General features: G+C 44.7%; 1 non-coding gene across 1 annotated transcript; it reads right to left on the reverse strand.

The window, feature by feature from the left end:
- Window positions 1-23084: 23084 nt before the first annotated feature.
- On the reverse strand, window positions 23085-23191 carry LOC140858968 (small nucleolar RNA R71). Its single transcript, XR_012142371.1, has one exon. It is a non-coding gene; the product is annotated as a small nucleolar RNA R71 (small nucleolar RNA).
- Between the last annotated feature and the right edge of the window lie 3054 nt (window positions 23192-26245).

The following is a 26245-nucleotide window of genomic DNA, read 5'->3' on the forward strand; positions in this document are numbered from 1 at the left end:
CATAACTTGTCATTGAGCAAAAATTCTTCTCCCAGAATTCTGAATTTTTTTGAAATTTATTCATAATTTTCCTAAAATTTTGTGAATCATGAGTCGACCCCCTAGGGTCGACCCAATGGCATACTTGCAATTTTCGGCCAACATCCCACGGGTTCATCTCTTTTTAATTAAAAATCCGTTCATGAGCCGACCCCTCCATCTTCGTCTTCCTCCCTCCAAAACCCGTAGTCCTCATCTTCTTTCTCTCCAAATCCAAGGTTTTAGCCCAAGATCCTTCTCCCATCACCTCTCCACCTCAAATCGCCCCTTGGGAAAGGCGCTATTCCCATTTTTCTTCCTTGATTGGAGCGGTTGGAGCGTGCCCTAGCTTCCACCATTCTTCTCCAAATTGGGATTTCTCTTCAAAAATCCCTTTCCATCCCCTAATAACCCTCCTTCTCCTCACCCATTTGATCTTCCAAGTCTCCTTGCTTGCTCTTGTGGTGAGAATGGCTCCAAAAATGAAACTCCCTCAAAGAAGGAAATCGGTCCGTGAGTTGGAAGAGGGCGTGCGCAGGAAAAGACAAGCTTCTCAGACCTCTTCTGCTCCCATTCCTGCTTCAGCTTCTGCTCCAGGTTCCTCTCAGTCTCCTCTCAGCCCTAGTAAAATTCCTCTATCTGTCAGAAAGGTAGAAATCGGAAAAAATGTTGACTTCAAATTTTTTGAAAATGAGGGATTCTCTATTGGTTCAAAGATCAAAAACCAGGGTTGGGGATTTTACTGTTCTCTTAAAGAAGTTACATATGTAGATTTGGTTAGAGAGTTTTATCTGAATCTGCACTATAGCAATGGAACAGTAACATCTACTGTTAAGGGAATTGATATCTGCTTAGATCCTATTATTTTGGGAGAGATTCTTCATTTGCCCTGTGAGGGATATTCAAACATGGAACTCCCTGTGAAGGAAGAAGGGATCAATGTGATTTTAGGAGGAACCTACTCGGGAAGCCTAAATAAATTAGAAGCCAAGATCCTATCCATTGAAATGAGAATTCTACATCAATTAGTTACAAAGCTTTTCTTCCCAAGAAGTGGTAGACATGACCTCCTTTCAGGATGAGACATATGCATCATGTTTCATGTGATCACCCAAACCCCCCTAAACCTCCCAGCTTTAATGATTAAGGCCATGAGAGAAACGCTGAATAGATCCAAGGCACATCTGCCTTTTGGTATGGCCCTCACACTGGTATTCAGGAGGTTTGGAGTTAGTTTTGAGGGGGAGGCATCAGCTAGGCTCTCTCACTCTAACACCATCAACCAACACACTTTGCACCGCATGGGATTGACTAGGATTGATGGTGGTTGGATTAAGGGTGCAGAAGAGAGAGTTGAGGACAGAGCTGAGGACAGAGCTGAGGAAGAAGGTCCTTCATCACCTCTCCATGATATCAGGGCAGCATCTCCAGACATCCAGTTTGTTTCAGATCCAGAGGCTGGCCCTTCAGAGTCCACCAGGAGGCACACCCCAGTCCAGCAGTCGGACAGCAGAGCATTTCCCTTAGAGATCAGATTGCCTGATGATCAGATTGAGATGATTTCTCAGCGTGTGGCTTCCTTGCTTTCTCGACAGTGGAGCACTTCAGCTTTTGTATCGGGATCCACATCATTAGATGCATCTGATCAGACTTTGATCCCCCATATCTCCACTATATTTCAGATGATCTCAGATCAGTCAGTTCGGATTCAGCAGCTCGAGGGTTACATTTTGAGACTGACTGGGAGGGTACTTGACTTGCAGGGGCAAGTGTTAGCTCTGGCACATCCACAGTCACAGGAGTGTACTACTGAGTTCTCAGACCTATCTATGGAGGCAGCCAGACTTAGAGGAGTATTGGAGAGTGGATTTGATTTTCTGAGGAGAGAGATCAGAGGCTCTAGTGAGCATGCATCCACACAGTTCACTGCACTGCTTCAGTCTGTTTTGAGAGCTCTGAACCTTCTTGATACCATCAGGCTCTCTCTTGCAGTTCAGTCTATTGCTTCTCAGCCTTCAGGATCATCTCGCCCACCTACTCGTGCCAGCACCTCCACTCGTGGCAGAGGCAGACGGGGTAGAGGACGAGTCCTTGGTCGTGATCCTTCATCTCCCCACCCCATCTCCGATACATCTGATTCTGATCCATTCAGTCATGAGCTCTACTAGATCCTTGTAGTTAGTCTTATCTTTAGTCTCTTTCTAGGATCTATCTTTTGGGCCATGTAATGATGTTAACTAATTGACTTTTATATTATGGAATATGTATTGAAACAACTATGGTATCAATCACTTTTTGATTATATATCTACTCTTTGACTTTTAATGTATGTCCTTTAAATTAAGTTACTTTCAATTTTTTGCATGCTTAAAATACTATGAATTGCTATTTCATATCTATGGTACTCAATGGTATATTTTATTTTTTTGATTGCTGTATTCAGGGGGAGTAATCATTAATGTCAGTAAAATTAATGATTAGTACAAAAAGTTTCAAGAAACAAAAAGAGAAAATGTATTCAAAAAAAGAGGGGGAGTTAACAATGTTTGATGATGTCAAAAAGGGAGAGAAATTAAAGAAAAGTATCAAAAGCAAGATTAATAAAAGACTTAAAAACAAAATGAGTAAATTGCAAAAGCAAATGAGCAAACTTTAAAATTAATTCTTAGACATGCTCTGATACACTTTAAAATTAATTCTTAGACATGCTTTGATACACTTAATTGTTAAACATGCTCTGATACCAAAATTAAATAATCAAATGAGAATGAGAAAATTTTTAAGATGCTAAAAAATTTGAAAAATAAGCAAATGAGCAAATGAGATATTTTCAAATACGCAAATTTCAAATTCTTAGGCAAATTCTGCTTTGCTCTGATATTAAAAATAAATTTTGCTCTGATACCAAAATCACATAATCAAATGAGAAAATTTTCAAATCATTAAGCAATAGGCAAATTGTTTATGCAAATGAGCAACACAAGCAAATGGGCACATGTATCACATGCCAAAAGAATCAATCTTCTTTTCAAGCAAATGCAATTATAAGTAATTTTCAAGTTGGTAGTAAATTTTTTATTTATCTTCAAACTACCTATAATGCATTTCATTTCTTTGAAATTTATGCTCATTGATTCATATATATGCTTTTGTTCAAGTGTTTTGTCATCATCAAAAAGGGGAAGATTGTTGCTCCTTAGATTGATTTTGATGATTACAAAGCATTTGAAGGGGTACTAATGATTTTCGCTTGAAAAAGACTTATTGTTCTTCAGGGGCAAAATCATAATTTTACCAAACTCTGATTTGAAAGCATCAAGTGATAGAACAAAAGATTTATGATCCATGGGTGAAATTTTTATTGTTTTTGGACTTGTATTTTGAAAGATTTGCATGTTTGAAAAACATGAGTCGACCCATGAGTCGACTCATGACACATGAGATGATTGGCATGCTGAAATTCTTGGCCGGCACAAACTTGGCACACCCTATGAGTCGACCCATGAGTCGACCCCGAAGACATGAGTCGACCCATGAGTCGACCTCTGCGGGTTTTAAGCTAATTTTACAGAACCTTGCATCCCGTTTGATTCTCTGATGTTCTTCCACAGAGGTCGACCCATGAGTCGACCCCCAGGCATGAGTCGACCCATGAGTCGACCCTTGTGACGGGATTGTTCTGCAACGGCTAGTTTTTAACCCGTTTTAAGTGCTTTTAATGCTCATTTAATATGGTCTAACGGCTCTATTTCAGCCTAGAATATTTTTCACTATTTTTTGAAGCTATAAAAGGGACAAAAAGGTGGGAATCAAAAAAGAAGAATCAAGAAGAGAGATTTTAAAAAAAAGATTTCAAGCAAACTTTTCAGCCCTAAGCAAGAGCTCACTCAAAGCATTCAAGAAGCCTTTAATCCAAGCTCACCAACTTCTCAAGTGCACATTCAAGTCTCCAACCACCTTGAGAAAATCAAAAGAGTCTTCTTCTCTTTTAGTAAAGTGTATTTAAAGCATCATATGCTCATTAAAGGAGCTTTCTTTGTACTTACTTGTGCTATTCATTGTTATACTTTGTTTGAGTTATTGTTTTTGTTTTGGAAGGATTCCAAAATAAGGGAAGGTTGATCCAAACCTTGAATCGGAGTGTATTGGGTTGGCTTGTACCCGAGAAATAAGTGGACTAGCTTGGGATAGCTAGAGTCAGAGTTTTTAACGTTTGTATTCGTGTTGAATACAAGTTAGTGGATTGAAATTCCCAAGTAGGAGCTTGGGGAGTGGATGTAGGTGCAAGGTTGGCACCGAACCACTATAAATCTTTTTGTTTGTGGTGTGCCTAATTGCTCTTCTTTAACTCTTCATTATTTTCTTGCATTCTTGCTTTTAGCCATTAGTCTTGAATTAATTTTACTCTCCTTATTTATTTAGCTATTGTCAAATATTTTTCATAAGTCATAAGTTAAGCTTAAAATTTTTAGAAACCCAATTCACCCCCCCTCTTGGGTTGCATAGCTGGGCAACAAAGTCAATTTTCTTCTATCAGTGTTGGGTTCCTTCTTAGAGATTGATGGTTTTTGACAAGTCTCCTTCCTCGTTGAGATGAGGTTTCTTATGTCTTTGATGTAGTTTGTTTTTCTCTTATCACTGGCATGGCTCATCGCTTTCCCTTTTTCTCTCTCCCTTTTTTTTTGTATTCGAGTGAAGATTTTTCCTCTACTCTTAACAGGGTCGTAGGGGTGTAGAGGAGCCATTGAGGAGGCTTTCCTCCTTGTCCAGTTTGGAACGATGGGGTCTTCGTTGGTGTCAGGATGAGGTTCTCCTCTTGTTCCTGACACAGTCAATTTCAGCTCATGTTAGGATGAGGTTCTCCTCCTATTCCTAACAGGGCTGTGGGGGCACGTAAGAGCCGTTGCAAGAGCCTCTCCCTCCATCCAGTCTTTAAATAACCGGATCTTCGACTTTACTTATGTTAGGACAAGGTTCTCCTCCTGTTCCTAACATGACTGTGGGGACACATAAGGGCCGTTGCAAGGGCCTCTCCCCCCATCCAGTCTTTAAATAATCGGGCCTTCGACTTTGCTCATGTTAGGACGAGCTTCTCCTCTTGTTCCTAACATGGCTGTGGGGGCACATAAGGGCCGTTGCAAGGGCCTCTCTCTCCATCCGATCTTTAAATAACAGGGCCTTCGACTTTGCTATGTTAGGACGAGGTTCTCCTCCTGTTCCTAACATGGCTGTGGGGGCACATAAGGGCCGTTGCAAGGACCTCTCCCCCCATCCAGTCTTTAAATAATCGGGCCTTCGACTTTGCTCATGTTAGGATGAGGTTCTCCTCCTGTTCCTAACATGACTGTGGGGGCACATAAGGGCCATTGCAAGGGCCTCTCCCTCCATCCGATCTTTAAATAACTGATAAACACTTGATTTAAGTCATTTAAAGCAAAAAATTATATTTAATTTATTTTATTTATTAAGAATTTGATGCTTTTTTTAATATTTTACAGGAAAGATGATCGTCGATACAAAGAGTCTGATTCGCAGATCAAAAAGACTCAGGTTTGAAGAAAATTAGACTTAAAATAAAATTAAAAAAAAAGAAAGATGCATACGGTATTATAGAAAATGAAGATACTATGCAAGAAATCCAAAAAGGATATAGGCATCATTTTAAAGAAACAAAAGTTTTTTTTTGTAATAAAAAAGGAGCGTAAGTGGTTTCCTAATAGCTAACGGGTTCGTGAAAGAAGATTGCGGGCGCACGGCATTGCGGGCGCGCGGCATTGCGGGTTCGCAGGGAGTTTGTGCTGGCGGACACAGTGGCGAACAGACGGACACTCATGATAGCAGATAGATCTGAAAATTAAAGAAAAAAATATAATACTTGAAAATACTTCAAGAGGAAGAATTTGTATTTTCTTTATCTGCTTGTGATCTTTCCATCTCATCCATCCATCTTTTAGTCCTTAGTATTTTCCTTAGTCCCACATCGGAAAATCATGTAAAACTCCTTCTTCCTAACACCTATAAAAAGGCTCTTGTACTCCCATTTGAGGATCATCCCAGAAATTCTTCTAGAGCCTTGCATAGAGGAAGAGAAAGGGACTACTCCATGAGCAGCTAGGCTAGTAGTCTCGGGAGTGGAGAAAAAATTTTGTAACGACACAGAGTGAGTTTATTGTTCTAAACTTTCTTGTATTTCTTTATATGCAATAAAGATTATGCTTTTTATTTAAATCATCATGAGTTCTTTATTTGCTCTCTTTCATATGCTTTTATTTATGCTTTCCTGTTAGATTAATATTAGGAACAACTTTTACTTTTCGGAGACGCACCGTGATCTACGGGTACGGAGCGTGCCGAAGAAAGAAGAGTTGTCTACCTAGTACTTTTCGGAGATGCACCATGATCTACAGGTATGGGGTGTGCCAAGGAAAGATAAATATTTTTTCTAAAATTAATCGCATCTATTTAATTAAAAAAAAAAGAGAAACCACTCTACTAGTGCAAAATTAATTCAAAACTCTCGAGCTCTTTATTTTCTAATTACATCAATTTTAAGATAATTTATTTTCTAAATCAAAATAATGCTTCTTTCTTTTATTTTGCAATCTCAACTTAACCCAAGATCCCTGAAGATACGATCTCGACTCATCCTACCTACGTAGTGAGTAGAGTTATTTTTGGTGCTAGCAATGACTATGCATCAAATTTTGGTGCCATTGTCGGAGATCTTGGCATGATTGAATTAAAAAAAGAAACCACTGACATTTCATAACACTTAACTAAAATAGCATAATCTCAAATATAAAAATCTCTAACTTGATTGGACACCTTGTTTCTTTGCATTGCATCTCCATAATTAACTTTAAGAGTGCAACCCATTAACTAAGATAAGGTAGGGATTTGATCACCCTTTCTTGGCCCACAAATCACTCCCTTGTATTTGCATAACCTAGACCTTAATCTAAAATTAACTAGACATTGACCCCTATGAATTTCGAGTTCATTAGGACAAGTGACCCTGAGAGTTGAACCAGGTTAGACTTGGTCAGCTAGCTGGTGTCTAGGCAAGTGGTTTGCGAGACGACTGGGCCTGAAGGAAGGTGGTTTTTAATTGATTCCGTTTGCTGATCTGGCCAATTTAATTGGTATCTAAGGAAAGCAACGGGGGGACTCCCACCAACCTTACACTTATCTGGCCAGTTGGTTGGTCAAGCTCCGACTTGGAGGGCTTGAAGGCTAACTATAGTTAGGAGCTGTCTAGAACTAGGATAACTTTAGGATAGAGAGTCCACTGCGTGCTAACTTGATTGTAATTAAAATCTAACCACAAATAATTCTTCTATTAGTTTTAGGACTTCTTAAGATCTCTTCTTTAGAACTCTTTTCTCTCTTCTCCTCTCCTTTTAATAAAAAAAATAATAATAATCCTTAACAGACTAGGATAGTCCTACATAGACCTTTTAGTTGCATGTTAGGTCGACGATCACTAAAACCCGACTTGTAACCATTCTCGTATACCTACTCTCCATGCATTCAAGCATCTCCAGTAGAAGCTACCCAATATGAGATTAAGTCTAGCATTATTCAAATATTGCCATCATTCTATGGACTTAGTAACGAGGACCCATATAAACACTTGGATGAATTTCTTGAAATTTGTTCCACAGTAAAAATCCAAAACTTCTCTGATGATGCCCTTAGGTTGAAACTGTTCCCTTTCTCACTTAAGGACAAAGCCAAGCATTGGTTAAACTCCTTAGACTCTATAACCATTTCAACTTGAGATCATCTTCAGAGAGAATTTCTCAAGAAATACTTTTCAATTGAAAAAACAAATCAAATTAGAAAAGCTATCACTAGTTTTTTCCAATTGGAGGGTGAACTTTTTCATGAGACATAGGAAAGGTTAAGGGACCTCATTCGTAAATGTTCACACCAAGCTGTCCCTAAATGGCAACTTTGTCAGTATTTTTATGATGGTCTATCAGAGAAACATCGACAAATGGTTGATGCATCATGTGGTGGGACATTCATGCTAAAGAGTGAGGATGAAGCCTGGCAGCTCTTTGAAACACTTAGTGAGAATTTCCTACATCATATGTCTGCCATCTCTAGAGAACAACCAATGCTTCAGCAAAAAAGAAGTGAAATTTATCAAATTGAAAATGTCATAGATATCCACAGTAAGGTAGATGAACTGTCCCAAAAATTAGACCGTCTTCTAAATACTGGACAATCTTCGATTCCACCTAACCCAATCTAAGAAGTTTGTGCATTGTGTGCAAGTCCGAACTATTTTGTTAGTGAATGCCCAACCGCACCTCAATTTTCTGAGTTTGTGCATGAGCAGGTTCAGCAAGCTCAAGTCCAACAAGCTCGCAGATCAGGAAACGATCCATATTCGAATACTTATAACCCCAGTTGGAGAAACCATCCAAATTTTTTCTAGAGACCACAACTAGTGGTTGGCCCTGCCGCACCTCGACCTCAATATCAGGACCCAACATATAGGCATGGACCATACCATCAATTTTAAAATACTCCTCAACCATTTACTACTGGTCACAGCTCGACTTTTGAGAAAAAAAGTTTTGAAAGCACTAGAACGATTAGAAGTCAACACTCAGACCCTTAACTCCCACACACAATTCATTGCTAAGCTAGAGACCCAAATAGGTCAACTAGCGACTGCATTCAGTAAGAGGGAAGGAGGAAAATTACCTAGCCAACCCGAGAGCAACCTAAGAGGGCAATTTGTGATTGAGAGCTCTAATACCCTAGAAGCTTTTTCTGAACACGTCAAATCAATCATGACTCTGAGAAGTGGGAATGTCATTGAACACACTAGTAAAACCAATGAGACCGACCCTAAACCTCTAACCGAAGCCAAATCATCCAAGAACAAGGAGGACCTTAAAATAGAGAATGAACCAACTGCACCGAAATCATCTTACTTGCCTAAAGCCCCATTTTCGGATGCCTTGAAAGCCCCTATTTCTGCAAATAAGAAAGGAGGAAGACTCGACGAGATGTTGGAATTATTTAAGCAAATCCAAATTAATCTTCCCCTTCTAGACGCAATCAAACAGGTCCTTCCTTATACCAAATTTTTGAAGGATTTGTGCACCCAAAAACGTAAATCTAGATCACAAATTCCAAAGAAAGTATGCCTCACTGAACAGGCTAGTTCTATCTTCCAGCATGCCACTCCTCCAAAGCTTAAGGACCCAGGAGCCTCCATCATTTTCTGTGTTATAGGAGATTATCATATTGGAAAAGCTCTTCTAGACTTAAGGGCAAGTGTGAATCTTTTACCTAGTTCGGTGTATGAACTTTTTGGATTTGGAGAACTGAAATCCACATCAGTCACACTGCAATTAGTCGACAGATCAATTAAAGAACCACATGGAATGCTTGAGGATGTCTTGGTCAAGGTAGATGAGTTTTACTTTTCAATTAATTTTCTGATTCTCGACATAGAACTAAGTGGCAACCCAAGATAAATTTTCATTATCTTAGGACGACCCTTCCTAGCTACGGCAAATGCATGCATTAATTATAGGATAGGAGTCATAGACATATCGTTTGGGAATAAGAAACTGAGACTGAATGTGTTTGGTGCTTCCCAAGGACCATCAATGGATAGTTTCTTCGAAGTAGATACACTAGAAGATATTATAGAAGATGCAACACCCACAATTCTAGCACCAGACCCCTTAGATACTTGCTTGGCTCACTTTGGAGTGTATGACTTTGAGGGATATATGAAAGAAGTTAACACCTTATTGGATACATGATTTATGTCACAAATTGACATAAAAAGTATCAATTAATATCTAAATTATCTAACTTTATTAGGAAATTGATACTTGTTATTATATTTTGCAGAAGAAGAGGTCATCAATAGAAAGAACAAGGAAAGAGGATTCCAACGGCGTAAATTTTATGCAAAATAGAGTTAAATTGACCCAGGAATTGAAGAATGAAGAAAGAAGACTCAATTGGGTCAAAGCCGAGTCAAATCAGGTCAAAATTGGTCAAAAATCAACTGATTTGGTGATCTGGTTAGCCGCCTGATCTACAGCAACAGGCGCCTGGACCATGGACCCATCGGTGCACCATAAACCAGCCAATCAGCGAGTCTCGGCTCACCGTAACGCATCACGAGCCCGATCCACGTGTGCGGTCCAGGGCTCATGAGGAAAGAGAAGAAGGTCCGAAGGGCAACCTGGTAACTTCACATCACTCGATGGTCCGATCTTCTCTGATCAAGATCCAACGCTCCACATTTTTGTGCCATCGGACGGCCACCATCGCAGCCGGTCAAGATCCAACCGTAATCAAGGCAATTGCAAGAATCAATAAATAGTAGGACAACATGGGATCTCTCTGCAGCGCGATCCAATGGCAGTGCTTCACCCAGATCGTGATCCGACGGCCCAGAATCGCTTCCGGCTTGATTTATTAGATGAATTGGGTCCTTTAGATGAAGATCGGATGGCTGAAACAATTTCTAGGGTTTCTTGATGGATTTAAGTGCTTTTTGAGCGAGATTTGAGCCCCTAAACCCCCCTAACAGCCCTCTATAACATCTTAGTCCCACATCTAAAGTTTTGAAAACCTTATAACCCCCAAATACCTATAAAAAACCCTCAAAGGCCCTTATTTTAATGATTCTTTCCTTTCGATCAAGCTTGTAACCCTAGATAGTGGGGTTTTTAGCTTTCTTCTCAAGCCTCGAGCTTTGAGGCTTTTGTAATAAATTTTTTTTATATAAAATCTTATTTTTATGCAATTTTATCTCTTTACAGTATGCAATTTATTTTTCTTGTAATTAGGATAGTTTAATTTATGCAATTTAATTTCTTGCAATTAGGTTAGTTTAAATTATGCAGTTTAAATTTATGCAATTAGGATAGTTTAATTTATGAAATTAGGGTAGTTTATTTTTCTGTATTTAAATTTTGCAAGTAGATTTAGATCATGTCTAGCTAAGCATCCCTTCTAGGGTTTGCGATGAAGCTAGATCATGAGTAGGGGTTTTACATAGGGTTCTTTCTTTTTCTTAGGGTTTCTTTTTCTTCCTCTTTTGCCAAGAATTTTTGATGAACTACAGTTGGGTCAGAGTCCCTTCATAGTTCATGCTTGATTCAGTGCATAGGAGGAAAAAACCCTAAGGGATCCTAGTTACTACTCCCCTGTAAAGAATCTTGATGGGTTATCATTGGGCCTTAGTCCCTTCATAATCTATGCTTAGGAAAGACAAGAGGAGTAGTCGTTAGGATCAATAAGAAAAATTCTAGGTAGAATTCCCTAATCTAGATCTAGTGGATTCAAAAACCCTAGATTCTTAGTCTTATTGTCTTTAGCAAACAACTTTCGATTTTTGATTTTCGTTAAAGCTCGCTTGAGCATAGATTTGAAAATTATTTTTAAACCAAGTCTCTGTGGGATTGATCCGTACTCGCTGGTCGTGCTACTCTGCACACTGTGCGCTTGCGGTTTTATTTACAAATTTTAAGATTTGCACATCAAGTTTTTGGCGCCGTTGTCGGGTGTTGGTGCAAAAATCTGCTTGCGCCGGAGAAGCTGGAGTCGGGGAAGCCGTGGTCGCCACCGAGACCTGCAAAGGAAGTCTAAACCGGAGGTGGGGTTGCTCCGGCAAGACCCTCCGACGCTCAAGTCAGTTCTCTGCCTCAACAAGAATGGAGTGCTCGAACGAAGAATTTAGCAGAGTTTTGAGATAAGAAATGAGCTTAGAGAACAACGTATCTGGGTCCCCCTTTTATAGGCAGAGGAGGCAACGGATTGATGGCGACATTTGTAACCGTCTGGTAGTGGGCTGCCCATGGTCAGGAGAATTTATTGCGAAGGGTAGTGGAGTAGACTCGTGGCTATTGTCATGGCCTGCCACGTAGAGCCTGTTGCAGGTAGTGGAGCGGCGTCCGTTGCCGCTAGTTGTCAAAGAGTAGTGGAGTCGCGCAGCACCTGCCGCAGGGAGTGGAGCAGAATCGTGGCCGTTGACACAGCCTGTCAGAGAGTAATGGGTCCTGCGCAGGGGGTGATGGAGCCACGCGAAATCCGCTACAGGAAGTGGAACAGGATCATGGTTGTTATTGTGACCTGCCAGGGGGCGTGGATCTGTTGATTGAGGCTCGGTAGCGGTCGGAGTCTGGCCTCTGTAGAAGTCCGGGAGGGGTCCTCCTTGCGGTTGGGGTCGTGGGTGGAGTCCGGCTCCCGTAGGAGTCCGAACGGAACTTACCAGTAGTCGATACTGAGAGCGGAGCTCGGCTCCCGTAGGAGTCCGGGCGGAGTCCTCTGCAATCAAAATTAAAGATGAAGTCCGGCTCCCGTAGGAGTCCGGACGGAGCTTACCAGCAGTTGATACCGAGAGCGGAGCCCGGCTCCCGTAGGAGTCCGGGCAGAGTCCTCTGCAATCAAAGTTGAAGGTGAAGTCCGGCTCCCGTAGGAGTCCGGACGGAGCTTACCAGCAGTTGATACCGAGAGCGGAGCCCGACTCCCATAGGAGTCCGGGCGGAGTCCTCTGCAATCAAAGTTGAAGGTGAAGTCCGGCTCCCGTAGGAGTCCGGACGGAGCTTACCAGCAGTTGATACCGAGAGCGGAGCCCGACTCCCATAGGAGTCCGACTCCTGTAGGAGTCCGGGCGGAGTCCTCTTGAGGTCGAAGTTGTCGGTGGAGTCTGGCTCCCGTAGGAGTCCGGACGAAGTCTGTCTGCAGTCGTTGGAGTCGTCGGCGGGGCCTGGCTCCCGTAGGAGCCCGGGCGGAGCTATCTTGTAGCTGAAGTTGTTGGTCGTCGAGGATGAAGTCCGGCTCCCGTGGGAGCCTGGGCGGAGATTTCTTTTGAGGTTGGCCTTGTTGGCGGAGTCGTTGATTCTGTGGAGGACTTCAGCTGGGGGTATTTTATACCCAACATCAGTCTCCCTACTTTCGAGTTTGAATTTCGAACGAAGGAAGTACAGAGAGACGGACACAGTCGAAGTCGCCCCTTCGAATCCTGCGCACCGTCGCCTCTAGATGCTTTGGCATTTAATGTGTATACGTCAGAGCCCGCTTTTCGATGAAGGTGACCTGAAGAGTCTTTTCAGAACATGCATTGGAATGCGATCCCAAGCATCATGCCGCGGGAATTTGTGAACGGTCAACCCTCGATAGCGATGAAGGGGATAAGCACATCACGTGGCACGCACCAGTTGGCCCAGGAATGCCCGCCGCCATAACTGCGCTAGGATCCGTCGGCTATTTAAACCCCCTAGTCCTTTCATGGCTTCATCCTGGCGCCTTTCTTTCGCCTGAGAACCTTGCTTCCCTCACACCAGTTCTTGCCTTCTTCAGCCCCCCAATTCTTCTCTGAGGGTTCCTACGCCATGTCCTCTACCCCGGAGACCATTCTTGAGGGGATGTCTAGAGCTTGGAGGAAGGTGAGGAGGAGAATGGCGGCCGGTGAGAATCTCCGTCGTTTTGAAGGGGGCTCAAGGAAGAATTCCTTCAATAACAGGGGTTTAATAACGGGGGCTGTCGGTGAAGTTATTCTGCCCACGAATTTCGGAGTAGCAAGGTGGGGTGATACCGATCAAGAGGGCAGAGCTGTCGTCATAAGTTATGGCGGGATCCTTGATGCTGTCGGGGCCGAGGGACCAGAGGCGGTCGGCGTCGACGGTGGGGCAGTGGAACTTGTTGCGGGGACGGTGGAAGTAGCGCATGCCGACCTTGCTGGAGCATTTTGGGTGGCGGCTGTCGTGGAGCATTCGAAGATGAGACACATCTCTGGCATCGCTACCGTTTCCAAGGTGACTCCGGTTCTTCTTGAAACAGGTCTTCGCTACTGCCGCTGTTGCCCTTACCGCCTCCGGAGATCTATCCCACCCTTTTCTCGCTAGGGTTGGGACTTCGGAGACAGAATGAGGCGAGATGAGGCGAGAGCTGTTACACGCACTGGAGAACGCGGCTGAGAAGGACAGAGACGGGAAGAGGAGTTTGCAGCTCGGAGTGGCCTCCTGGTTCGTCCTTCCCGAACCGTGTTTGCGAGGCTTGCGATAACGTGTATCTTCTTCTTCTTTTTTTCCTGACTCATCGGGTCCTGTAACGTATACTCTTGTTAAATGAAAAAGAGATTTTGTTACCTCGTCTGCATCTCGCATTAAATAGCAGTCTGTCGAACTTCTTCATTTTCCTTTCCTCTTTCTTCCTTCTCTTCTTCTTTTCTTTTTCACGTCGTCCCAAGGTCATCGACGACCTCTTCTGTTCATGTGGGGTCGTCATTTGCTGAACTGCTTTTCGGCTCTTACGCCGTTCGAAGATACCCAATTGTCATTTCGTCGACGGTTGCAGGTTCGCTTGGGGTCCTTCGGGCCCGAGGTCCCTCCTAGGACTTGAATTCATGGATTCGAGCTTCCGTTGCCTTCGGGCACTGTTCGCTTTCCTTTTTTGCTTGGGTTTTTTCTCTGCTGAAGTCGGAGCTAAGTTCGGCTCCCTTGGGAGTCCGAATGGAGAAGCCCTCCTGAAGTTGGAGTAGCCTGGCTCTCGTGGGGGTCAGGGCGAAGTCTTCCTGCAATCAAAGCCATAGGCAAAGTCCGGGTCCCGTAGGAGTCTGGACAAGGCCTATCGGCAGTTGCCGTTGTCAGCGGAGCCCGACTCCCGTAGGAGTCCGGGCGGGGTTGTCCTGTAGCTGATGTCGGTGATGGAGCCCGGCTCCCGTAGAAGTCCGGGTGAAGTTTTCTTTGGCGTCGTGGATGGGACCCGGCTTCCGTAGGAGTCCGGGTGAAGCCTTCCTTGGCGTCGGAACCCGGCTCCCGTAGGAGTCCGGGCGAAGTCTTCTTTGTCGTTGGAACCCGGCTCCCGTAGGAGTCCGGGTGAAGTCTTCTTTGTCGTTGGAACCCGGCTCCCGTAGGAGTCCGGGTGAAGTCTTCTTTGGCGTCGGAACCCGGCTCCCGTAGGAGTCCGGGCGAAGTCTTCTTTGTCGTTGGAACCCGGCTCCCGTAGGAGTCCGGGTGAAGTCTTCTTTGTCGTTGGAACCCGGCTCCCATAGGAGTCCGGGTGAAGTCTTCTTTGTCGTTGGAACCCGGCTCCCGTAGGAGTCCGGGTGAAGTCTTCTTTGGCGTCGGAACCTGGCTCCCGTAGGAGTCTGGGCGAAGTCTTCTTTGTCGTTGGAACCCGGCTCCCGTAGGAGTCCGGGTGAAGTCTTCTTTGTCGTTGGAACCCGGCTCCCGTAGGAGTCCAGGTGAAGTCTTCTTTGGCGTCGGAACCCGACCCCCGTAGGAGTCCGGGTGAGGTCTTCTTTGGCGTCGGAACCCGGCTCCCGTAGGAGTCCGGGTGAGGTCTTCTTTGGCGTCGGAACCCGGCTCCCGTAGGAGTCCGGGCGAAGTCTTCCTTGGCGTTGGAACCCGGCTCCCGTAGGAGTCCGGGTGAAGTCTTCCTTGTCGTTGGAACCCAGCTCCCGTAGGAGTCCGGACCTTCCATTTTGCTCGAGCCAGTGTGAGGTTCTCCTCTCGTTACCAGCCTGGCTTGTGGGGGCGCATTAGGGCGCTGTAAGGCCTCTCCCCCATCCGATCTAAAAGAATCGGGCCTTCGACTTTGCTCATGTCAGGACGAGGTTCTCCTCCTGTTCCTGACATGACTGTGGGGGCACATTAGGGCGTTGTAAGGCCTCTCCCCCCATCCGGTCTAAAAGAACCGGGCCTTCGACTTTGCTCATGTCAGGACGAGGTTCTCCTCCTGTTCCTGACATGGCTGTGGGGGCACATTAGGGCATTGTAAGGCCTCTCCCCCCATCCGATCTAAAAGAATCAGGCCTTCGACTTTGCTCATGTCAGGACGAGGTTCTCCTCCTGTTCCTGACATGGCTGTGGGGGCACATTAGGGCGTTGTAAGGCCTCTCCCCCCATCCGGTCTAAAAGAATCGGGCCTTTGACTTTGCTCAAGTTAGGGCGAGGTTCTCCTCCTGTCCCTAACAGGACTGTGGGGGCACATATGGGCGTTGTAGGGCCTCTCCCCCCTCTGGTCTAAAAGAATCGGGCCTTCGACTTTGCTCATGTCAGGATGAGGTTCTCCTCCTGTTCCTGACATGGCTGTGGGGGCACATTAGGGAGTTGTTGGGCCTCTCCCCCCATCCGGTCTAAAAGAACCGGGCCTTCGACTTTATGAGATTGCCCTTTTGTTTTTGACACAGTTTGCTTGAATTGTCTAAAGACACATGGGTATACAATTTTCGACTAAAACGAAGTCACTGGTAGTACATCCGTAAGTTTTCTGAGCTCCATGGTCGCGGGAGGTCGGCCCCTCCGAGCTCCTTGAGATAATAGGTTCCGGGCCGAACTACTTCTTTGACCTCATAAGGCCCCTCCCAGTTCGGGGCGAGCTTCCCCCGATCCTGAGGTTGCGAGACAGCAGCTCGTCGAAGCACCAGATCTTTTGCTTTAAAGGCTTTGCTCTTGACCCGAGCGTTGTAATATCGGGCAACTTTCTGTCTGTAGGCTGCCATTCGAACCTGAGCAATCTCCCATTTTTCTTCCAGCAGGTCGAGGTTGGCTCTGAGACTTTGTACATTTTGGGGTTCGTCGAATGCCACGACTCGTGCCGATGGGAGTTTAAGCTCGATTGGGATGACAGCTTCCGTACCAAAGGCTAAAGCAAAGGGAGTCTCCCCTGTAGGTAACCTCTGGGTAGTTCGATATGCCCATAGTACGTGATAAAGCTCATCCACCCAAGTTTCTTTTGCTTTTTCAAGCCTTGTCTTAATTCTCTGCAAAAGGGTTCTGTTAGTTACCTCAGCTTCGCCGTTCGCCTGAGGGTGGGCTACTGATGTGAAGTTGTGGGAGATGTTTAGATCTTCACAGAATTCGATGAATCTTGCTCCCGCGAATTGCCGTCCGTTATCAGTGATTAGGGTTCTAGGTAGACCGAACCTGCACACAATTGACTTCCAAACGAAATCTTGTACTTTTGCTTTTGTGATTTTTGCTAGTGGTTCGGCTTCAACCCATTTGGTGAAGTAGTCGATCGCTACCAAGAGGAACTTCCTTTGCCCAGACGTCATGGGAAAGGGGCCAAGGATGTCCATCCCCCACTGTGCAAAAGGCCATGGAGCACTCAGGGGTGTGAGCTCAGTGGCGGGCTGTCTCTGGACGTTGGCATATCTCTGGCACCGATCGCACTTTTTGACGTATTCGATCGAATCATAATGCATCGTTGGCCAGTAATACCCTTGGCGGAGTAGCTTGTGGGATAATGATCTGGCACCCAAATGGTTTCCGCAGGCTCCCTCGTGCACTTCCCATAAAGCGTAGTCAGCTTCAGAGGGCCGGAGACACCTTAAGAGGGGCAAGGAGTATGATTTTTTGTACAATTTGCCCTCATAAAGGATGTATCGGGAGGCTTGATTTCGGAGCTTTCGGGCCTCTTTCGCGTCCTGGGGGAGAACTCCATCTCTAAGATAGGTTATCAGTGGGTCGACCCAGCTGGGCTCGTGGTCGATCTCCATTATGGGCTGCGGTTCTTCTGTACTCGGATGTTTTAGAACTTCAAAGAGGATGCCTTTGGGCAATTCGATCGGAGCCGATGTCGCCAGCTTGGAGAGAAGATCGGCTCTGGTATTCTCCGACCTTGGAATCTGCCTGATGTCGAAACTGCTAAAGGCGAGGGTAAGCCCCTTTACTTTCTCAAGATATTTGGCCATACTGTCCTCCCGCGCTTCATAACTCCCGCTGACTTGTCCCACCACAAGTTGAGAATCGCTGTGCACCCGGAGTTGATCTATCCCCAAATCTTTGGCGATCCTTAATCCTGCAATCAGAGCTTCATATTCCGCTCCATTGTTTGTTGCGGGGAACTCAAAATGCAGAGCGTACTCCGCGACGACTCCCTCTGGGCCGACTAAGATCAGGCCTGCACCCGCACCTGCCATGCTGGAAGATCCATCCACAAAGAGGGTCCAAAAGCAATCGGAGGGACTGGCTTCTTCGTCGGGGGAGTTCGGTTGAGACTTCGGGCTGTCAACTCCACTTTGCTCAGGTTCGACCTCCTCTGGGATGGTGCACTCTACAACGAAATCTGCCCATATTTGGGCTTTTATTGCCGGTCTAGGTCTGTAGTTGATATCGAATTTCGTGAGCTCGATCGCCCATTTTGCCATCCTTCTGGAGGTATCAACTCAGTGCAAGATCTCCTTGATCGGTTGATCGGTGAGTAATGTCACCGTGTGCCCTTGAAAGTAAGGTCGGAGTCTCCGAGCTGCAATCAACAAGGCGTAGGTCAGTTTTTCTAATTTAGTATACCTGGTCTCGACATCCCTCAGCGCACGGCTAATGTAGTAGACCGGTCGCTGGACTTTCGTTTCTTCTTTGACAAGGACAGCTGCGAGGGTCGTGGGAGAGACTGCCAGGTACAAAAATAGTTCCTCCTCAGGTTCGGGCTTCGCCAGCAGCGGGGGTGAGCTAAGGTAGCCTTTTAATTCTTCAAATGCTTGTTGGCATTCAGAGGTCCAACAGAAGTTCTTCGGCTGCTTGAGGGTTTGAAAGAAGGGCAAACATCGTTCGGCCGACCTCGCGACAAAGCGGTTAAGAGCCGCTATCGTTCCCGTGAGGCACTGAACCTCCTTGATCGGCCTTGGGGCGGTCATCTCTTGGATGGCGCAAATTTTCTCTAGATTGGCCTCAATCCCGCGCCCCGATACCATGAAGCCCAGGAACTTTCCTGAAGTTACCCCAAAAGCACATTTGGTCGGGTTCAACTTCATTCTATACTTTCGAAGAGCGCCAAAGGTTTCCTCGAGGTCGGCGACATGATTTTTGGAAGACCTGCTTTTTACAAGCATATCATCCACGTAAACCTCCATGTTTCGGCCGATCTGCTCTTTGAAGATTTTGTTCACCAGTCGTTGATAAGTTGCGCCCGCGTTCTTGAGGCCGAATGGCATGACCCTGTAGCAGTAAAGGCCGCGATTAGTGATGAAAGCTATCTTTTCTTCATCTTCTGATGCCATTCTAATCTGGTTATAGCCGGAGAATGCGTCCATAAAAGTGAGGAGCTCATGGCCTGAGGTAGCGTCCACCAGTTGGTCGATCCTGGGAAGGGGGTAGCTATCCTTTGGACAAGCCTTATTCAGCTTTTTGAAGTCGATACACATCCTCCACTTGCCGTTTGCTTTCTTGACCAAAACAACATTGGAGATCCACTCAGGATAATTGACTTCCTTAATAAATCCGGTCTTGAGAAGCTTATCCACTTCCTCGGCTATCACCTTCTGCCTCTCCGGGGCATGACTCCAGATTTTTTCTTTCGTCGGCCGATGTTTAGGGTCGACCGTCAGATGATGTTCCATGACTTCTGTGTCGATCCCCGGCATATCCGTCGGGACTCATGCGAAAACGTCCACGTTCCTTCGGAGGAAATTCACAAGATGCGTCCGCACCTCCTCCCCCAGGTTGGAGCCAATTAACACCACATGCTCCGCGTTCCCATCATTCAAAGGGATTGGTATTAGGTCTTCGATCGGACTGCCCCTCTCCTCAGTGAGGTCATCGCGAGCATCCAATCCATCGACCGGACAGAGGTCCGCTTGATCGCTTCTTTGCAGGGCGATGTTGTAGCAATATCTGGCCAGGGCTTGGTCTCCCCAAACCTCTCCGATCCCCTGGTTGGTGGGGAACTTCAATTTCAAATGGTAGGTTGAAACAACAGCTCTGAGGGCATTGAGGCCAGGCCGGCCAAGAATTGCATTGTAGGCAGATGGCGCCTTTACCACCAGGAAATTTACCAGAGCTCTGGATTGCTTTGGATACTGACCCGCGGTCACAGTCAGAGCTATCATTCCTTCCGTCGGAATGGCGTCACCGGTAAACCCTATCAAGGGGGAGCAAATCGGTCTCAGATGACCGCCAAGAGTGGTCATTCTTGAGAAGGCGTTGTAGAACAGGATGTCAGCCGAACTCCCGTTGTCGACGAGAATGCGACGGACGTCGTAATTTGCTATGTTCAAGGAAACTACGACCGCGTCGTTATGAGGGAATTGGACTCCCTGGGTGTCCACTTCAGTAAAGGTTATGGGTTCTTCAACTTTTTGTCGCTTGGGAGATGCAGCTGGTACGCTGGTTGCCTCCCGCCGGGATTCCCCCGAGATGACGTTGACGGAATCCGACAGAGACCGGTCATCCGTCCACCCCTTATCAGCGACCATAGCCGGAGGTAGTTGTGCAGAGACCTCATGAGAGGGCATCAGACGAGGGAAGGAAGATTGGGCATCGGAAAAGATGGTCGAAAGCGGATCCGTTGAGCGCTCCTTTAAGAACAAGGGTACTGCGAAGACACACCCCTTCCTCTAGCGCCAATCCTGTTGGTGCAAAAATCTGCTTGCGCCGGAGAAGCTGGAGTCGGGGAAGCCGCGGTCGCCGCCGGGACCTGCAAAGGAAGTCTAAACCGGAGGTGGGGTTGCTCCGGCAAGACCCTCCGACGCTCAAGTCAGTTCTCTGCCTCAACAAGAATGGAGTGCTCGAACGGAGAATTTAGCAGAGTTTTGAGATAAGAAATGAGCTTAGAGAACAACGTATCTGGGTCCCCCTTTTATAGGCGGAGGAGGCAACGGATTGATGGCGACATTTGTAACCATCTGGTAGTGGGCCGCCCATGGTCAGGAGAATTTATTGCGAAGGGTAGTGGAGTAGACCCGTGGCTATTATCATGGCCTGCCACGTAGAGCCTGTTGCAGGTAGTGGAGCGGCGTCCGTTGCCGCTAGTTGTCAGAGAGTAGTGGAGTCGCGCAGCACCTGCCGTAGGGAGCGGAGCAGAATTGTGGCCGTTGACACAGCCTGTTAGAGAGTAATGAGTCCGCCACAGGGGGTGATGGAGCCGCGCGGAATCCGTTACAGGAAGTGGAACAGGATCATGGTTGTTATTGTGACCTGCCAGGGGGCGTGGATCTGTTGATTGAGGCTCGGTAGCGGTCAGAGTCCGGCCTCTGTAGAAGTCCGGGAGGGGTCCTCCTTGCGGTTGGGGTCGTGGGTGGAGTCCGGCTCCCGTAGGAGTCCGAACGGAACTTACCAGCAGTCGATACTGAGAGCGGAGCTCGGCTCCCGTAGGAGTCCGGGCGGAGTCCTCTGCAATCAAAATTAAAGATGAAGTCCGGCTCCTATAGGAGTCCGGACGGAGCTTACCAGCAGTTGATACCGAGAGCGGAGCCCGGCTCCCGTAGGAGTCCGGGCGGAGTCCTCTGCAATCAAAGTTAAAGGTGAAGTCCGGCTCCCGTAGGAGTCCGAACGGAGCTTACCAGCAGTTGATACCGAGAGCGGAGCCCGGCTCTCGTAGGAGTCCGGACGGAGTCCTCTGCAATCAAAGTTGAAGGTGAAGTCCGGCTCCCATAGGAGTCCGGACGGAGCTTACCAGCAGTTGATACCGAGAGCGGAGCCTGACTCCCGTAGGAGTCCGGGCGGAGTCCTCTTGAGGTCGAAGTTGTCGGTGGAGTCCGGCTCCCGTAGGAGTCCGGACGAAGTCTGTCTGCAGTCGTTGGAGTCATCGGCGGGGCCCGGCTCCCGTAGGAGCCCGGGCGGAGCTATCTTGTAGCTGAAGTTGTTGGTCGTCGAGGATGAAGTCCGGCTCCCGTGGGAGCCTGGGCGGAGATTTCTTTTGAGGTTGGCCTTGTTGGCAGAGCCGTTGATTCTGTGGAGGACTTCGGCTGGGGGTATTTTATACCCAACACCGGAGATTTGGCATTTTAAATTATTTTCAAATATTTGTTCTTCATGCTTTATAACTCTCTTTCTTTTTTCTTTAGGTTTCTAGATTTAGTTGGTGATTGCTGGAAAACTCAGGTACGCTTCTAATTTTTCTTTTATTATTTTTAGTTAATTACTTTTTTTTAGACCTAATCATTTGAATTTACTTAATCATAAAAAAAAAATAAAAATAAAACAAAAGACATTTCATAATCGTGAAGTAAAATATCAAAATAAAAAAAAATTCTAAATTAAAATCTTTTACATTCTTGGTCATCTTGTTTATTTGCATTTGCATTTTCATAATTAATCTAAGGGCATCAATCCATTAACAAGATAAGGTGGGGATTTCATTACCCTTCCTTAGCCCAAAAATCATCTCTATCATATTGCATTACCTAGACCTTTAATCTTAAAATCAATTAGACGTCAACCTTAAGGAATTCGAGCTCAATAGGACAAGGAACCCTAAGAGTTCTACCAAGTTTGAGTTGTTTGATTAGTTAGTGTGTAGGCAAGTTTCTGAGGGTGGTTTGATAAATTGGTTCAGTTGCTGGCCTGGCCAACTCGTTTGGTGTCTAGAAAGACAACGATGAGTGAACCTCCCACCTCTTATACTTACCTGGCTAACTAGTTGATCAATCTCCACTTGGAAGGCTTGAAGGGTCATCTTGGAACAGTTAGGAGCTATCTAGATTTAGGTTAACCCTAGGATAGATTGAATTTAATTTATTGTTTCACTTGTTTGAAAAATAAAAAAAAAAATATTAAAATTTAAATTAATTTGGTTACTTTTCTTTAGATTTAGGACTCCTTAGGATCTTTTCTTTAGAACTTTTTCTCTTTTCTTTCTTTTTCTTATACATAAAAATTTTTATAAAAAAAAAAAATTGTATAAACATCGAGAACCGTACACCTCGTGTGTGGAGAAGAGTGTCGGGTCGTCTAGTTAGAATTGAGTCAATTCCTATTGTTCCAATGGCTGAACCAATCCAACCCATGACCCTTAAGGATTTGTGTTATCCAGTTGGCTCCATCCAACCATCTTGTATCAGGTTGCCACAACCCACAGCTAACAATTTTGAAATCAAACCTCAAATCATAAATATGCTTCCAAAATTCACAGGATTAGAGGATGCTTATATATTTATTAGAGAATTTGAGGAGGTATGTGCAACCATGAAACTGTAATTAACAGAGGATGAGGTCAAACTTAGATTAATCAACTTTGCCCTTAAGGATAATGCTAAGAAGTGGCTTTATAGTCTGCTAAACCATTCTGTCACTACCTGAGAAGGCTTTGTGAGAATATTTTTGAAAAAGTATTTCCCCCATCATAAAATAGCTAGGATTAGGAATAAAATAAATCAATTTTACCAACTAGCTGGTGAATCATTTTGGAAGTACTCTGATCGTTTCAAGAATCTTTTGACCCAATGCCCACACCATGGAATAGAAACTTGGAGACTATGCCAGATCATCTATGAGGGGTTAGATTCAAACTCAAGAACCATGCTAGAGTCCATGTGTCAAGGCCAATTTATGGACAAAGAAACTACTGAAGCTTGGCAATTCTTAGAAGACCTAGCCGAGAAAAATTTACAGTGGGAAACAACTAGGGAACCTGATAAAGCTACACCTTCAAGAGGAGGAATGCATCAAATTCAACCAACCCTAGCATCAGAGGCCAAGATTGCAACCTTAACACGTAGATTGGAAGCCTTAGAATTATAGAGACCAGCCAATGTAAATCAAATATCTGCACCCATGTGTAAAGGGTGCAATGCACCAGACCATGTCTTAGAAGAATGTTCCTACTCGAATGAGTGTGCACAGGTGAATGCCACCTATCAAGGACCATTGAACAATCCTTATGCACCCACATATAACCCAGGTTGGAGGAATCACCCGAATTTCTCATGGTCCCAGAATCCTAATGTAGGCAATCCAAATTTCAATCAGCAAAATCTAAGGTCCAACCCAGTGATGAACAACCCGCCAGGCTTCCATGATAATGACAAGAAAATTACCTCTTTAGAGAAAAGCCTAGAAGCCATGATGAAGACACATACCAGCTTTATGCAAACCACGGGTCAACTCATAAATAATAACACCCAAGCTATAGCCCGTCTGGAAATGCAAGTAAGTTAGCTGGCTTCGACCATTAGTGAACGAGAACATGGTAGGTTACCTAGCCAACCTGAGCCAAATCCTAGGAACCAAAATGGTCCATGACCCCAATAAGGAAACCAAGTTAATGGTGTAAATGCCATTCATACCTTAAGATCGAAAAAATAAATAGACAATAAGGTAGTTGCACTTGATGATATAGAGGACTCATCTGCCGAGTCACCTTCTAAAACTACTACCTTTCAACCTCAAGCACCAAAAACTAAAAATTCACCTAGTCCAGTACTTAAAAGTCCTAGAGCTCCTTTTCCAAATAGACTGAAATCCAATAAATCTGAACATTTAGACAAAATTTTAGAGGTATTTAAACAAGTCCAAGTTAATATTCCTCTTTTAGATATAATCCATCAGGTTCCAACTTATGCCAAATTTTTAAAAGATCTTTGCACTAGGAAAAGGACCACTAATGTACCAAAGAAAGTATTTTTGGCTGCAAGTGTCAGTTCATACCTATCTAGCCATGTGCCAATTAAATATAAGGACCCTGGAGCTCCAACAATTTCTTATGTTATTGGAGAAACCAATATAAAAAAGGCCTTGCTAGATCTAGGAGCTAGTGTGAATATCCTTCCATATTCGGTGTATGAGCAACTAGGATTAAAAAAACTTCAACCTACTGGGATCATATTACAGTTAGCCGATAGATCTCTCAGGATCCCTAAGGGAATGGTCGAGGATGTTCTGATAAAAGTTGAAAATTTTATTTTTCCTGTAGATTTTATTATTTTAGAGACTGAGCCAGTTGCAAATCCTAAAGGACATATACTTGTCATTTTAGGAAGACCATTCTTAGCTACGGCCAATGCTGAAATCAATTATCGAAATGGTCTAATGAAGTTATCCTTTGGGAATATGACCATTGAGCTTAATGTTTTTAACTTAGAACAGGAATCCTCTTCTCATGCTGATGTCAATATAGTCCAAGATGGTATTTATGAATCCATTGACATTAGTGATGATGAAGTCGACCTAGAGTCTAACCCCTGGTTAATCCATGAGTCTGAGGATGTCAATGAAATACTTAAAGAAAATCAGATTAATCAAGAATCGACACTTCCTACTGAACCAATCATTGAGATGGTGAAATCATCACCTAAACCATCGATAGAGGAAGCACCCATTTTAGAACTGAAACCCCTCCCAGAACATCTCAAGTATGCATATCTAGGACCCAAAGAAACTTTGCCTGTAATTATTGCATCAGACCTAGATCCCAAGCAAGAGGAGGAGTTAGTGTCAGTTCTAAAAGCAAATCAAGAAGCAATAGGTTGGACCATAGCAGATATCAAAGGAATAAGCCCTTCTATAGTTCAACATAAAATATACTTAGAGGAAGAGGCTAAACCAACAAGAGAAGCCCAAAGAAGGCTTAATCCAGCTATGAAGGATGTAGTTAAAAAGGAGATTCTGAAACTCCTAGATAGTGGAATAATTTATCCTATTTCTGATAGCTCTTGGGTAAGCCCAGTTCAAGTAGTACCCAAAAAATCTGGGGTAACAGTGGTCCAAAATGATGCAAACGAACTTATCCCAACTAGGACCCAAACAGGATGGAGGGTCTGTATAGACTATAGAAAGTTGAATGCTGCGACAAGGAAAGATCACTTTCCTTTGCCATTTATTGATCAAATGTTGGAAAGACTAGCCGGACAAGAGTTTTACTGTTTTCTTGATGGATACTCCGGTTATAACCAGATCTCCATAGCCGCTGAAGATCAAGAAAAGACTACATTCACCTGTCCATTTGGTACTTTTGCCTATAGACGAATGCCCTTTGGACTATGTAATGCACCGGCAACCTTCTAGAGATGCATGATCAGTATATTTTCAGATATGATAGAACGATTTCTAAAAATTTTTATGGATGACTTTTCTGTTTTTGGCCTAACCTTCTCCGAGTGTCTGAATCACCTGCAATTAGTTCTAGAATGATGTAAGGAGAAGCACTTAGTTCTCAACTGAAAAAAATATCAGTTTATGGTCAAACAGGGAATAGTTCTTGACCATGTCATTTCTAAAAAGGGATTGAAGTGGACAAGGCCAAAATAGATCTAATTGCAAGTCTTCCACCACCTAAATCTGTGAAACAAATACGTTCATTTTTAGGTCATGCTGGATTCTATAGAAGGTTTATTGCCAACTTTAGCAAAGTAGTACGTCCACTGACTAATCTTTTGGCAAAGGATACCAAATTTGAATTTACTCATGAGTGCTTAGAATCTTTTGAATTTCTAAAAAAAGCACTTGTATCAGCTCCAATCATTCATCCTCCTGTCTGGTCTGAACCATTTGAATTAATGTGTGATGCATCCGATCAT

This window comes from Elaeis guineensis, chromosome 6 (assembly GCF_000442705.2).
Source record: "Elaeis guineensis isolate ETL-2024a chromosome 6, EG11, whole genome shotgun sequence".
NCBI lineage: Eukaryota > Viridiplantae > Streptophyta > Magnoliopsida > Arecales > Arecaceae > Elaeis > Elaeis guineensis.